This window comes from Rosa rugosa, chromosome 7 (genome assembly GCF_958449725.1).
Source record: "Rosa rugosa chromosome 7, drRosRugo1.1, whole genome shotgun sequence".
In the NCBI taxonomy this organism is placed as follows: Eukaryota; Viridiplantae; Streptophyta; class Magnoliopsida; order Rosales; family Rosaceae; genus Rosa; species Rosa rugosa.
The window spans coordinates 31,195,207-31,209,314 of NC_084826.1; the positions used below are offsets into that span (position 1 = coordinate 31,195,207).

The 14,108-nt window shown below is 35.9% G+C and overlaps 2 long non-coding RNA genes across 4 annotated transcripts; both read left to right on the forward strand.

Annotated features, from left to right (window-relative positions):
* Positions 1-776: 776 nt before the first annotated feature.
* Positions 777-7,365, forward strand: LOC133720106 (uncharacterized). Of its 3 annotated transcripts, none has more exons than XR_009851685.1 (9): positions 777-915; positions 1,091-1,266; positions 2,328-2,420; positions 2,924-3,525; positions 4,149-4,176; positions 4,826-4,900; positions 5,977-6,053; positions 6,495-6,600; positions 6,709-7,364. It is a non-coding gene; the product is annotated as an uncharacterized LOC133720106 (long non-coding RNA). The 3 variants fall into 3 exon arrangements; XR_009851686.1 differs by having other exon boundaries at positions 6,498-6,600; XR_009851687.1 differs by having other exon boundaries at positions 2,924-5,882; positions 6,709-7,365.
* A 10-nt stretch (positions 7,366-7,375) lies between these two features.
* Positions 7,376-9,060, forward strand: LOC133720107 (uncharacterized). Its single transcript, XR_009851688.1, has 3 exons — positions 7,376-7,506; positions 8,030-8,119; positions 8,221-9,060. It is a non-coding gene; the product is annotated as an uncharacterized LOC133720107 (long non-coding RNA).
* Positions 9,061-14,108: the final 5,048 nt, after the last annotated feature.

Here is a 14,108-nt window from a genome sequence, read left to right on the forward strand (position 1 = left end):
AATGCATAGACCAATGCACAAAACGACAACCACAACAAAGAAAGAAAAGTGCACCCAAATTAAAGCTAAACCTTTCTCAATGTGGTATAATACAACATTCATGTAGAAATTTCATTCTCAGAAAATGCACATTACATTGACAAAGTCTATACATTGATTTTGTAGAGCTAAAAGCTCACCTTACTACTAAAAGCATTACACAAATCTAGATAGAAATCGTCTTGCATCCAAAACCTGAAGAATCAAACACACTATAACTCGTCTTGTTCCAGATCTTTGGGGTTTTTTGGATTGTCCTTGATGACTTGTTTCTTGGAGAATGGAACATAGCTATCAGAAGGGTATTTTAACCAGTCAAACATGTTGGTGTACTTCTTTATAGCATCATCATTCTGACTCGTCTAAATAATCTCCAGTGTTATCTCTTATCTGTATACACTACAAAAAAGAATTGTATTAGCTTCACCAATTTGCGACGGCCTTCAATTGCCGTCGCCAATGCCTCCTCTTTTGCGACGGCAAAAACTGAGGGGTCGCGATTGTGCAAAATATTTGCGACGGTAACAACTACCGTCGCCACTGGGCGTGGCAAACCCAATGGTTTACTTCGGAAAGAGTTAGCCGTAGTAAAATAATATGCTTCCGATATGTTTGTTACAGGGGATTACGATCCCACCTAAATCTAAGTCGCTAACCCTAATCCCTCATTCCCTCAGCCTCTATTCGAGATTTCGACTGACCCTGACCCTCAGCCTCTCTTCGACTCACTCCCTCTGTCGACGGTTCGGCCTTATCTCTAAGCTAGCTCTAACCTCTCAGTCAGTCATCTCACTCCCTCAGCCACTCAGTCTCAGTCTTCCTATTCGTAATCTCGAACCGCTGAACCGCCGACCCACAGCTTTGCTTCGACCCACTGTAAGTAAACCTTCTCTCTATACTTCATTGTTGGGATGTTGGTCTCCGACCCATCGATCTCCAGTTAATAGATTTGATTATTTGAATGTTTTGATTGATTTTGAGTTGTGAATTGTAGAAGAGATCCATTATTTTATTTCAATTAAATGATTAACGGTACTTTCTGTTTTGATAGGGATTTTAGTATTTTACTCTTAATATGGCCACTGATGATTCGAGTCATTTGACAATGGAGAAAGAAATTGTTCCAGCTTCTGAAAAAGAAGGAAAAGATGGGTTTTAGTTTAGGATTCTTGGTCGGCATCTTTGGAGTTCTAATTCTCTCTCATGCCGCTTAATCAACTGTTCAGTGTAAGCCCCTAAACTCCCAATATATACAAATAGATATATGAAATTGAATTTCAGAACAATAATTGCTTTTTGATGTGATTAGAAAGAGAAGAAGAAAGATCCACGATCCAGAAAGAAAGAGAATGATCTTTTTTCACTTTGATCTTTTTGAATTTTTTTTTCTTTTCTGCAAGTTCTCTTATCTTATCTATCTTTCTCTCATGTGCCTGTATATGTCTGTATCTATATGTTATATCTGTGTTTTTTTTTTTTTTTTTTGAGAGGTTTTCTTTGTGGGCGTCTTTGCTGTGTTGGGTTTTTGTTGATTTTTCGAGCCTATCTGAGATTCCAGATCTGTGGTCAATCATGTGGCTTTTCTGTGGGTATGATTTGAATTAAGATTTGAAGATTAAGAAATAGCCATGTGATCCTCTTTTCTTTCTTTAATTTTTTGTTTTCGAATTTTGATATTAAATCTGAGTTAGAGGAGGAATGAATATCAGTACAGATCACCAGATTAGTTCAGTCAGATTGGTGGGTCATTATTCCTATGGACTCTGTACAGGCTTTTATTGCAATAGTTGACCCTATTGTTTCGTTGAAAGGAGATTTATCCTATTTGACTGTTTAAACCTTCTTTAAGTGAACTAAAGTGGAACCTTTACATTGTTTATAACATGTTGGTGGAGAATTTCCTGTGCTGTTCACAATTCAGATGGCATGTTAATAAAATAAATTGTTGATTGGAAACTGAGAATTCAATTGAATGGAAATGGGAATTCCGGGATTTTTTGTTTTTGCTTTCCAAAATAATATGACTAACTGACCCTTAGGCTACTTTTCCCTTTGATATCTGGTGCCTTACTGTTTAGGTGAAAGAAATAACTGACCAGATAAAAAGGTTAATTACTTGATCATGAAGGTCAAAGAAGTTTTTCTTTCTGGTATATATCAGATGAAAAAAAATCTGGGTTGACTGCTTTGTGGCTCACATATAAATTTTCAAAATATGTCATCTCATTTACAATAATTAGACCTTTTTTCCTTCTTCTGAAAATCTAATCGATGTTGGAAAAATGCAGGCTGGTCTTTAATCCTATAATCAAGAAGCTGAGAAAACCAAGACTTTTGCTACTCCCAAAGACAGAGGTTTGGACTGGAAACAAAGAGGAAAGGTTTGGTTTTTAATCTCCTTCACCTGTTTTGTTGTTTAGTAAATGGTCCTGCTTATGGCTTTGAATGGAAGATACTGGATTCATGATATTTGTTTTTTCTGTTTAATTATTTAATTTTCACATTCATTACATTAGCTTGGATGAAAAGAAATTTGATGTCAAACTTTGATTTTCGGACTAGGTTGAGAGAATTTGATTTAGCAACAAACTAAAGATTGTCCATTGATTAGATTGGTTTTGGTTGAGTCCAGCTTTCAATGAAGTCTTAATATTTTGAGCTTATATGCATGCATTTGCATAGTAACTTCAATAAAGGTGAACACTTTCATTTCATTTTGTGATGGTGGATTTTTGGAAGTGCTCCCATTCTGTTTGCCAAATGGTTACTGTCAACTATGTGTCTTTGCTTTATTTCGCTTAGATATTATAAAATTTTATTTATTTATTGATTATTGTTATCATTGGTTGACATTGAAAATTTGATTTGTAATTTTTTTGTGTAGTTGGGGATTGAACATTACGTATATTGAGGGAGTCACTACTAAAAAAAATTGCAATTGCTTCGCCTTTTTACTTCGGCAACAGTTGCCGTCGCAATTGAGACCCTATTGCTACGGAAAATCTTCCGTCGCGATTAAACTTTATCATTTGCGACGGAAAATGTTTGCCGTAGTAACTCTGCAATCAATTGCGACGAACTTTTCTCGTACGGTCGTAAACTTTTCTCTTACTCTTGGCGCTAACCCAATTATTTTCCCCCTGTTTTTACTTTTGGCCAAAGTTCCCACCAACAATACAGCCCTAATTCTTTATCCCTCTTTTTCCCAAACAACACCTCTCTCTCTCCCCCTCCCTCCCCAAGCTTTGTAGCTCCTCGAACTGGAACTTACCGCAGAGATCGACGAGGTCCGCACCGTAACCTACCGCCAACAGTGACGAGCTCCTCCGTCGACGTTAACGAGGTCTGCGCGCCGGAACATACCACCGAGACTGACGAGCTCCTCCTTTCCATCGAATAGCTCCTCCTTCACCAAATAAACTGTAACAACAGCTCTCTCACACCCCAGACACAACAAATCCAGATCAATATCTCTAGGAATCTAAGGTAAATCCCTTTGTTCTTTCCATTTGTCTCTTGTTGAATATTAATATTTATAGTCTTAGTTTAGTTTGAGATTGGGCTCTGTTAATTCAATTGGTTGTATATGAGAGGTCAATATTTAGATTGTGAGTTCAATTTTGATATGAAACTAATTGGGCACAAATTCAAATTTGAGCACCAGTGGCCAATCCTCCTGGATTATCTTCATGTTTAGTAAATAGATGGGTATCTTTCTCTTAGACATCGATACATTGACGAGTTTGAGGTTGAGCTTGATTTGATGGGGTCAGAACTTGACCTATACATTTGGGGTTTCTTCTTGCATGCAACTTAAATTAATGATGCATCAGATCGTAAATTTAAGTGTTCTTCTGGATTTTATAGGGCTACTGTATACTAATGGTATCTAAATTAACTAAAGGTCAGCAGTAGACTAAAATAATAGAGCTCAGAATAACTAAATAAACTTCTTTTGCAAGTATGCGTGCAGATTGAACGAGGTCTCATAGAATAACCTAGTTGCTCATTGTTAGATAGATATATGATTGAAAGTTAAAGTGCCATTTACAAGTGTTGACTGAATTATTTTGTGAGGAAGGCTGTAATCTTCTGTTCATATTTTGCAGGACCAGCCCAGAACTTCTGCTAAATCCTGTGAGAACCATCTTTACATAGTAAAAAAACATAGTTTTCTTATACCACCCTTCCTACTTTAATGGTTATGTTTGCAAAAGATGGTTTTTTTTTTTTTCATATATGTGGTTTCTACTGCCTTGTCTTGTGCAAGGACTGACATTCTTTTTTCTTTCCCACACTTAATCTAAATAAGCATATGTAAACTTTGTTGTATCAGTTTCAAAGTTTGGCAAAGATAGTTCCTATTCGTGCCTAAGCTTTATTAGCAATATCTTTACCATTTTTAGACAAATTCTCTGAGTAGGGATGAAGAATTTCAGAGTTAAACAGGCATATAAAAGGTGGAAGTTAGAGCTAATAAAGTGGAAACATCCTGAGCAGTTCCTCTCCATTTTTGTTTTAATATTGTTCTTGTGGAAACATACTTTTGAGTATTCATGCCATATAGTAGGAACAGCTTTTTTTGCTAGGTTCCGAAATGTAGTCTTCACCTGAAAAGTTAATCTATAGACTTCATAGTTTAAGCTACAGCTTACAGGAATTTAAAATTGTCAGTGAACACATAAAACTCGGAAATTCTGGAAAAAGAATTTTGTTACCTAGCTTGTTAAGGTTGTTTCTCCAGGAGTTTGACATCAGTCTTTTGTTCATGGAATTGCTATTACAGGTTTTGATATGTCAAAATGAGGCTGAAAAATGCTTAATTGAGACATCTATTAGTTCCCTTCGTATAAGCCTCAAGGTGAGTATCCATATTTGAATGGTTTTTAGTAATGTAAGTGAGAGTTGGAACTATGGCTTTCTGAGTTTGAAATTATTTAAATAAATCACTACTTTTGGTTGGATTTTTTTATTTCTTTCGTCTGCTCGTCTGAACAACCTAAAAACAACTGTATCTTTCCACTCAGTTGTTATAGACCTTTCTCAATAAACCTGTTTTATAGAGGGTTTATATTGGGGACATCTATATGTACTTATGCTTTCTGTGAACCTTATTGGTGGATAATTTCTGAAATTTCTATTCACATTTGATCCAACTAATTGGAACATTACTATTTTCAGTCTTCAAATAAAGTTTAATATGTGAATGATCGATGAAGTGGTCAAAAATAGTAAAGGTTATATAGTGATATGTAAAGTTCTAGCAAAATAATACACAGAACACACTATTTCCAATTATTAAACAATGTAGTTAAGGGAAGGGGCAGAAAGTGCACTCAATCTGACAACAATTCCATCTTCTCATTCATGGAATCAACAAGTTTTTAGTGTTAGTTTCCTTTAAGTGGAAACTTTGATTAGAGACTTGGAATATCAATTTTTCTGCAGCCTTATGTTTACAGTTTATTCCTCCTTTTAGAGAGGTTCTATAGTGTAATATAGTATCCTTTGTATACCAGAACCGTGTGGTAGGTTTCTTGTTTATGGAGGCAAGGTCCCAACTCTATTGGATGTAGATTAGGTACATTAGTTTAACGGTTCATGATCATTGAAAACGATGTCTTTACATTGCTGTACTTGGAACTTTGCATTCTTTTAAGTTACTACTTCTATTTAATGTAGGCATATAACATTACATTATCTTGCATTATACAGGAATAAGTCCTCTGATGTGCGAACTCTTTCTAAGAGAAAGATACATTGATTTCTAGATTGATGTATTATAATCTGCCATATGGCTAGTTGGTTCATGCTTACTCGATCACATTAGCATCTGCCATAATGTATTTTCTTATAATTATAACTCTGTTGAATTTTTTGTTTGTGCCCCAATGTGATTGGTCTTTGAAGTAGATGTTCTGGGTTTTGAATTTTCAGACTAGCAGGCCTAAAGATTGGGAGAAAGTCCCTGATCCTAAGAAGTATTTTGTCCAATTTTTTGGAACAGAAGAGATGTAAGTATATATTCTTTGATCATTTTAATGCCTATAAAGTGCAGTTTGTTAGTCATATGTATTACGTTCACTTTGAACTACCTGTTATACATGGGTCTCTTGACAAAACAAAAGACATTATGTATCTGAAAACTTAGGCCAGATATCACAGAATGGTTAAGAAACTTTGCATGGTGAGGCTTTACCCATAAATTGTTGTAAGATATTATCTCCGAATGTAAGGTAGATCGATCTGAGACAGTGTTAAAAGGACTTGGTTGTTTTGAATGTGGTATTCAGAGTCTAGTTTTCTATATGAACTGAACATAAATGCTCATAAAAATGACTAGAATAAAAAGCTTATTTTATTCAAAATTATATGGGAAAAATGTTTGGGTAGTAGCTTTTTATTCATTTGCGCTTCTCTAATGACAAGCAACACTCATATTTTATTTTCTGCAGCAGAGAACACCATCCATTAGTTGAAAAGGCAGCTCATTAGCAAGTCAGTAGTGAAGAATCTGGAGTTGATTTTGGCAATCCAAAGCCAAGAGCTTGATATTAGCAGGTTAGTACTTCATCCTCATTTTTGTATATATTTCTTGGTGTTATGATTCTGATCTTGTTACTTCTTCACTACATACGCATTTCACCTACTTCATGTGCTTATATTCAGATAATGAGTCTGCCAAAGCATCAAGACAACAGCTTAAAGAAGCTAGAAAAAAAAAGCTCAAGTTTCCTAGGCATAAGCTAGCATACAGTTACTTTGGTGCTGCAATTCTTTATCTTCCTGAACTAGTACATAGGTGCCACAATCTTTGTGAAGAAATTCTATTCAATGTGCCACGATGGGCTTTAGTTATTTATTTCGCTAATATGAGGTTGTAATTGTTGATTGGTTTAGTTATAATGGATATTTGTAGTTTAACTTTAGATGCATGTATAATAGTTTTCATTTTTGCATGTTCTTAGAATGAAAATATGGTGCAATTTTCACCATATTTTTTTTTTAAAAAAAAATTCGTTTTTTGCGACGGCAAGGTTACCGTCGCAAATACCTCCACATGGATTATCCTAAAACAGACATTGCGACGGAAGTCACCGTAGCAAATGGGCCGTCGCAAAACAATAAATTTGCAACGGCAAGAGAAAACCGTCGCAAAAAAGTATTTGCGACGGCAAATTGCCGTAGCAATTGGATTTTGTGACGCCACCTATTGCAACGCCTGTCTTGCCGTCGCAAAAACCTCAATTTACCGTCGCGAAAAGTTTTTGCCGTCGCAAAAGCTCAATTTGCCGTCGCAAAATAGGCGTCGCAAAAGCAATTGTTTTTAGTAGTGAGTTTGAAAGATCAAGTTTTAAAATTCCTACAAGCCAAAGCAGAAGAGAGAAAAAGGTCTAATTTTTTTTTCCTCCCCTGTAAAGGAGGCTGATAGTTATTATTCAAAACGTCAAGGGACGTACTTTTTTGGTAAGTGGTTTGTTCTTTCCTATTTTTTGATTTTACGATATGCTAAACAGCAAAGAGAGTTAGTGTTATGTTTCTTTTATTTGGCAAAGAGTTGTTCAAAAATCGTACAGTAAAACATTGCAGAAAATTCTTTTAAAAGTGAGCAAGTCCTTTATCGCTAGAAAAGACAAAAACAAATGTTTTTGTAACCTCTGTGAAAAGAGAAGCAGCCTTTCCTATTCAGATTGTTGATTCAGATGTATTGGTTATGCCTTGCAGATGTCATATAATGGTTTCAGTTTTGTCATGGAAATGTTTGCATACTATTTATTGGATTTTAGAGTTTAATGATGAAGTAAGAGTGGAACAAGAGTAATGGCAAAGAAAGTTTTGATCAAATAAACGTTGTGTTCAAGTCCTTCAATTTTTGTGTCAAAAATTGTTTTTCTTCTTTTCTGCAGTGTACATTGAATAGTGCTTTTTGGTTTTATGTATCTATTTTGTTCTGCAGTGTACATTGATTTTTTTTTTTTTTTTTTTGCAGATTTTATGCATAAAAGTTTTGGCACCATTTTTCTGCTGCTGTTCCTTTGTCTGCTACCCAATATAGTCTTGGTTTCATATTGTTATTCAGGTATAAACTTTAAAGTCCTATAAGAGTATTTCTATGTTCACTTTATAACGTGTTCGGCCGTAGTAGCATCAATTCCTTTTAACTGTTATTTCATTTTGCAGATTTTAGGAACAATTTGCAGTCAGATTCTTTAACGGTTTTGGATCCAGGTATAACTTTCGAAGGACTATCGATCATCTTTGTTCCTATTGTAGTAAAAATCACAACCTAATTTTGTGCAACTATGCTTAATATAGAGCTATTTATCCTTTGTTTGTTCAATTTGTTTTTGAGTTTAACTGAGCTTGATTCTTTGTGGAAAACAGTCTTAATTTTTCTTTTTGTTTAAATTTTGTAATTTTATTTTTATTCATGAAAATCTAAATTTCATGAATTTCTGAATTTCTATTCTTTTATTGTTATGTATTTTCTCATTTAAAGACATTGTTGGATTGCCTGGTTTTGCTTTGCCAAGAGATAATTTATTATTCATTTAACACTTACTCTAAAAACATAGCTGCCAAGTAGAGGAATCAATATTGATATTTCTTTTTTATATATATATATATATTCTGCTCTCTGTCTGTTCTCATGACAATGAACTGCAAACATAATTGAAACTGTAATGGTGTAATGATGCGTAACCCACAACAGAACATTAACATTTATCTACTTTATTTGATAGCGTTTTTAACCTTTGTTATTCATGTATGGTAAAGGTTTCTGAAATTTGTTTCAATTTGTTTTCTTTGATCTTATTTTGATTTCCAGTTTTACATCTGTACTTGATAGATGATAGTTTTAAAGTACAGTTATGGTGTCAAGAACTCGAAGAGTAAAATCGAAAAGTTCTTTCATTCATTGCTGAAATTACTCAAATTAGTGATACTTGACATGTTGTGACTATTGGCTATTGCAGTAACAATGAATTGTGGAATAGAAGAAGACTTCGTTTTTCTGGTTGCAGGGTGGAGATCATGTGCAGTGACCACGCTGGGTAGAGATGGTAGTGATTTGACAGCTACAACCATTGGTAAAGTACGTTGGCAGGAACTTGACCATGTTGTGGAAGAACTGGAGAAAATTGTTGTTGTCAATCTTCAGCACCGATCAATAATATCTCTCATTGGAAATGTGCAGAAATCATAACTAATATTAGAGAAGGTGTTGTACTGTGTTGGGCCAAGTACTTAGAAAGCATTCCCTATTTTCTTTTGTTCTCTGGTTGATGACAAGTGTTGTTCAATTGATCAAACAGGGTTATCAGCTATATATGTATTTGAATCTGGTATTCATGTTTTGGTGCATTTTATATAAAATTTATTATTTGGCTTCTTTTGCTCCAAAAATAAAAATCTGGTATGCAAAATTGCATGCCAGGTTTTTTTTTAATTAATGATATGCATTTTGCGACGGCACTGTTGCCGTCGCCAATGACCAACGGCGACGGCAATGTCGCCGATGTCGTTGGTGGCGTCGCCATTGCTATTTGCGACGGCGTAAATACCGTCGCCAAAGTTCATGCGACGGCCAAATTGCCGTCGCCAATAGCAATGGCGACGCCACCAACGACATCGGCGACATTGCCGTCGCCTAGCCGTCGTCGTTGGTCATTGGCGACGGCAATTTGGCTTTCGGCGACGGCCTTGCGCCGTGGCCAATTGAATTTTTTTTTGTAGTGATAGGAGAAAGAACCATCATACAGGTTGTCAAAGTTTCAAATCCACATAACATTGGAGCTAGGAAGAACATTGCCCACTTCAGCTGCACGAACCTCAGTAATCATTAATTATAAATATGTAAACCCATCAAACTTGTCCAAATGTACCATGCAATTGAACTACAACAAAAAGGAGCAATGCAAACACATTTATTGAAGCAAGTAGAGAAGCATGAAACAGTACAGTAGCTCTTTGGTAAAGTTCAGAGTCACAGTTCATCAAAAGAATATCAAGAATTCCTAGAAACTCAGTTTAATAGGAATTGGCACAACAAGACAAGCAGTAAAAAAGTTGATATGCATAAATCAAATCGCAGATGCAGATTCAAAGGAGCAGTGCATTTTCTCTTTTGTTGAACATTTGAATGTTATTAGATTTTGATCCAGCAACTCTATGGAAGAGATAAAAGGGTAGAGCAAAATAGATACTTAAAATTTTATGAACTTAAAAGAAGGATCATTTGCAACAAAGTTACTGAAATCAACTTTAGAAACCACCAAGTTCCAATAGCTCCCTCATCGATCGGAGAATGACCACAAACCCTATGAACTCTTATCAAAAACAAGAAATAAACATCGATTGAAGAATGACCATGAACCCTAAGAACTCTATCAAAAATAAGAAACAAACATAAAGCTCTCTAAGTCGTAGAAAATAATACACACTTGGAAAACAGATAAAGTGATAGAAGTTCCACAGTTAATGAAATCTCAACTAGCAATCTTGATTCATACACATAGCAGCAACAGAAACTAAGGTCAATAGATACATCAATGGATCGACTCGCATAAAAAGATTCAAAAAAAAAAAACCCCTAAATTTTGTAATTAGGAATCAAAAGTATCAGAAAAGAGAGAACCCATACTCGAGAAACACCCTAGATGACTATATGTGCTTCCAAGCCTGCAATTTTTTGGGCGAAAACTCCAAGGGAGGTCAATACCATCGGAGGACTGCAACTTTTGTGAGAGAAAGAAAAAGAACGAAGCATGGGTTATGACAATCGTGCAACCTGAGGCGAGTTTCAAACATCAATGGTGGGAAGACATGGATTTTGGATGGAGAACTGGAGACGGTGACTCTGGTTTTGTCGTTGAGGATGAGACTGAGGAGTCGGGATTGAAGTGCAAGACTATTTGACGCGATTGTTATTGGAAGCTTCTCATCTGGGCCATTGGTTTTCATTTAAACCGATCAATGGCTGAAAACCGTTCGTCCGCAGTTTTATTATTTCACGAACGTCCTCTTTCGAACCCTTCTGTGTGTATGTATGTGTATATATATATATATATATATATATATATATATATATATATATATATATATATATATGTACATACATATATACATACATATATTACCACTATGCCAAAAAGGCCTTCAGACGACATAAGTATTGTTTTATGTCGTCTGAGTTTTTCAGACGACATAATTTTTGTTTCTGTTGTCTGAATATAGACTAAAACCATATTGGTTTAATTTGGAAAAATGGTGAGCATTCAGACAACACATTTTTGTCGTTGTAGAAGATGGTGATTTCCTATCTCAAATTTGGAGGGATATCCAAAAGTTGATTAAGTACTTTTCCCTCTCAAATAGCCAAGCCCTAGTTGACTGAAAAATGTTGCAACATTCAGACAACATTTCAATGTTGTCTTAAGTGTGAAGCTTGTTTTAAAATTTTTCAAGTTATTTTGACTTGTGCTTTTTGATATAGAGATAGACCTCGACACCCAATTAAATTCATTTTCTCTTGTCCTTCAACTCTCTCAACTCGACTTGGTTAGAACCGCGAAAACGAAAAACTCAAACACTAGCCTCTCTCCTTCTCTCTCAACTCTCTCAGATCTCGATTCTCACTCTCTCCTTCATCTTCTCACTCTCTGGATTCTTCTTCTTTGTCTCTCCTTCTTCTTCTTAGTCTCTACTTCATCTTTTGCATCTGGATTAATGGAGCTCTCCAGCAACAAATAGAGCTATTTTCGATTCGGATATTGGTAAGCAATTTAGGGTTTCAATTGTTTTTTAGTTTAGTTTTTCGATTGGGTTCAATCTTCAATAGATTTTAGGGTTTTATCTACAGATTTTGGGTTTGCTTATTATCCAAAATTTCAATTTTAGGGTTTGATTTCGATTAGGTTTTTCTTCTATTTGGGGATGGGGTGATTGAAATGGATATAGCTGCATTGGGGTTTTGTCTTCAATTTAGTGCTGTGGTTTTCCTTCGATTGAAATGGATTTATGTGTTGGGGTTTTGAATCTTTTGATTTCCATGTTGTTTGACAAGAACTCTTTCTTCTTTCAATTAAAACTGATTTGTATTGAAAAAATCATGGTTTTATCAATAATTGCATTGCTGTTCTTCTACTAGATCATGTTGATATATAAGCATGTAAATGTTGTTGAATATTTACATATAGTTCGATGCAAGAAAGTTTATATGAACAAGCTTATTGCAATTTTAGACGGCTCATGTTCAAAAAGGAGTTTGACAGCAGCTATGGGGGATTTATGAAGGATGGAGCTAAGTGGTTGGTGGAGAACACTGAAATCCTTCTTTGTATGCAGCTATCTCCAGTAAGTTCAAATTTCCTATCTTTTCAAGTAAGTTCGTTCTGTTTCAGTCATTCCAAGAGTTTGGGTGTGATTTGTTGTAAATTTGGTATAGGTGGCTGGATTTGTGAAATACAAAGTATAACGTCCCGAACCTAAATTCACCGGTTTACTAGTCGTTGGACAGTAAACGACAATTTGTTTTACCTCTACTCTTTTTCGGTAACTTTAGTGGCCCTAAATTGTTGACTTTTGTTTGGGTCAAAATTTGAGAAAGTTTTCTTCATGAAAGTCGTAGAGGTCGTTAAATTGAGTCCGTGGACATGTGATACACCTAAATCGGAGTTCGTATGTGAAAGTTATAAGCGAAAGATTAAAATTACTGTTCACAGTTACTGTTCATAGTCACTTTCTATAAATAGCCGAGTTACTGTGGTAAGTTTCCATTTTTGGAAACCTAGCTGGCTCTTTCTCTCTCCTCTCCCCCGACTCCTTCCTCTTCGGTCCGATTACGTTCTCCTTCGAATTCTTCCGTTTCCGGTCAACCCACGACTGAACCCGGGCACCAGCAAGCTCGTCTCCTCCTTCTTGTCACGCCTGGGGTGGTGTTTTACGGGGGCTCGACCGGAGGAGCTCGAAATTCAGCCATGAAGTTAACTGTAGCCAAACGGAGGTTTCGTCGATTTCCGGCGATTCCGGCCGTTTCCGGCCACCAAATCACTGTCGAAGGCGCGGTTTTTGCCAAGGATCGTTTTGCCTCTAGCCTTGAGCCACAATTTGCAGTGTAGAAGGAGAATCAAGCAGAACCCGATTCTAGGGTTCTTGGGTTTTCTGGGTTTGTGTTCACCGGCCGATTTGGAGCTTTTCGAGTTAAAATTGGAAAATGTTGTGAACATGAAAAATGTTGGGTCTGATGAGTAGGTGGCGCTGCCGAAATTTGGTGACCATCGGAGGTGGTGGCCACCGGCGCGTGAGCCCCACGCGCCGCCACTGTGGGTGGAGCGTGGAGGCGTGTTGGGCATTGTTTTAATTCCGGTTTTTAGCCCAATAAATTCTATAAATTGTGTAGAGCTTGTATGTGAAGTTTGGTAATTTTTGGAGAAACTTGGAATTAAGTATGAATTTTGAAGTTTAGAGTTTCGATTATCGAATTACGAGAATCCGACTGTCGGATATCTCTCGGTTCTGCCTTGGAACCTTTAAATTCACGAATTGGTATTAGTGGTATAATTTGGGCTAAATCCGAGGAGAATGGGAGATGTAATTATGAGGAATTGATTTTAGGAATCGTATTAAATTATTGAAGAATTATTCACGGAATATAATTGTGTACATGACGACGTACCGAGCTATTGCTCGATGACGGGACACGAATGCGTGATCGTCGGAATAGTACTGTGAGTGGACTTTTATTTTTAAATATTGATGCATGCATTTATTTTCTTAAAATAATGCTCTAGTTATTAATCATATTACATTTTGAACAAATGAATTGATTTTCGGAATTTGATTTCGGTTTATCTCGTGGAATTGCTTTCAATAATGAGTTTCAAAGGTTGATTATGATTTATAATATTATTTGACAAATTGCTTATTTCCGAGGTAATTTTCCGGAATTAAGTATATTTCTAATTGCCGATTTAAGTTCCTGGAAGATTCTCGAGATGAGTTTCAATGGAGTTGGATTTTCTCATTTATTTATTAACTTTCGGTTTTGGCATCGGGAATGCCTAATT